We start from the raw sequence: 2,077 nt of genomic DNA, 5'->3' as shown, positions 1-2,077 counted from the left end.
CATATGTGGTGGCACTTGTGGTTGTGTGGTTGTGCATTAGTAGGAGCGTTAGTAGATATCTGTGGCTTGACTATTCCCGTTTCGCCTGAGTTTGTTTGCGTTATTAATTCGGTGTTAATATTGAATTTATACCTGTTTTTTGTTGATCTGTAGCAATAACAATTTTATTATTATAGCCTATCACTTGACGGATCTTAAGTTCCATATTACTCGGAGACATGTATAGTCCCGGCGCATAAACATAGTCTACCTTGGATTGAGCGTACTGTAATACATCTTGATAACGTTTTATAGAAGATGGTATGTCAACTGGTGAATTAATAGCATCCTCAACATTTGCGACAAACTGTTTTTGTGCATCGGGTGCCGTCCCAGAACCGATTATTCCCGTTCGTGTTTGCGATTGTGCACCATACATAAGTTCTTATTGATTCATTAACTCTTACAACTCCTGGGTTAGTAAAATAATTTTCTGTTTTATCATTAAGAAATTCATTCCAAGCATTTCCAGGTGGTTGCTTAACCTTTTGGACGGAGAAAGCAACACCACCCTTAAAGTTCATACGATCGTCTCTCCACTCATAACTTGAGAGAGCAGAGCTCGGAAGAAGCCGACCTCTTTTCAGTAAATCATCGCTGACTTCTTTAACAGAGTGTGCAGCAGCGTACGGAATACCTAGACCATGGTTAACTCCACTCAGACGCCAATCTTTACTCGTAGAAATATTAAATTCCTGACAAATACGTTCGAATGCCCACCTATTGTTCGGATTATTTGATGCATTCTTTGCTCGATCATGCGGTAATGGAGCACTAATTTCTTTAAGTATACATCTAATCTGATAGTACACATGAAATGATAAAACAGACTTTTTTAGTTCAAATCCTGGGGCATAAAGAGATACACCACATCCTGTTGTGACACACCATATGGCAAAGTTTAACTGGTTCTGCCAAAATTGCATTGGATTGTGGAACCAATCGTGCAGCATTTTATCGTTAGTTGCCGTGAACCTGTATTTCTCAAAGATTTTAGGGAATTCAACAAAAAAATTAGCACCAGAGGCACTTACTAAAATCGACTGATAAGTAATATAAGTTGATTTCATATTTAAGTTATGATATAGTATCATTGTATATTTAATATGTTTGTCACACTCCCTCGAATAACAAATTGTCAGTCTATTGACTTACCAAATACAACGTAATGAAGCAGGAGATTCGATCCAATTCTCGTAAGGCCAGTGGTATTAGCGAAGATGAGAAAAAAAAGTTCATAGAACAGGGGAGACAACAAGCGCGTCAATTATTCCGTGCCAAAACCAAAGAACTGGTTGGAGATTAAAAATAGATTGCTTACTATCATTAGATCACATTTAGAAGAATGCTTACGCAAATATATAATAATGGAGAATTACAAACCAACAAAGGAAGAACTCGAAAAAGCTATCAAAACATTTATGCTCAGGGACAAAATTTTCAAATGGAGAGAATTACCACAAGGTATATATTATATCAGTGATGTCAAACCAACCAAATACGGTCATCAATTGTTTCTTTCCAATTACCAAGAAGAGTATGTAGTCTGGTCTCCTAGTAAAATGATCGAAGAACTTAGTAAAAATGTTCAGTATCACTTTGTTAAAAATAATGGTATACGTATTAGCAAAAATAATAGAGAATATTTTACAATTTAGTTTAATGTTATGACTATCGTTGATTCACATCATCATTTACACATAAAAAATTCTAGATATAACTCTGAATCCTGTAGAAGTGAGCCAGAATCACCATTCCCTATAAAAATTTATATCATAGAAGCATTGATTGACTCCAGGTGGTGGTGAGCTAGAGTCAGTTTAACATAATCTCATGACTATCGTTGAATCGCATCATCATTTTTGCATAAAAAATTCCCTCTGTAGTGGTGGTATAGGTATATAAATCTGGCTCCAGTGGAAGTGGTCCAGAATCCCTATTACCTATACTACTGCTGGTGATATCTTAACCGTTCAAGTGCAGTCTCTGGCAATCGCCTTAGCGTGTGGATCCTGCACTCCCCTGTTAACAGTTCAAG

This window comes from Haliotis cracherodii, unplaced genomic scaffold (assembly GCF_022045235.1).
Source record: "Haliotis cracherodii isolate W230 unplaced genomic scaffold, xgHalCrac1.p SCAF_30, whole genome shotgun sequence".
Lineage (NCBI taxonomy): Eukaryota > Metazoa > Mollusca > Gastropoda > Lepetellida > Haliotidae > Haliotis > Haliotis cracherodii.
Note: the sequence above shows the minus strand (reverse complement) of the source record.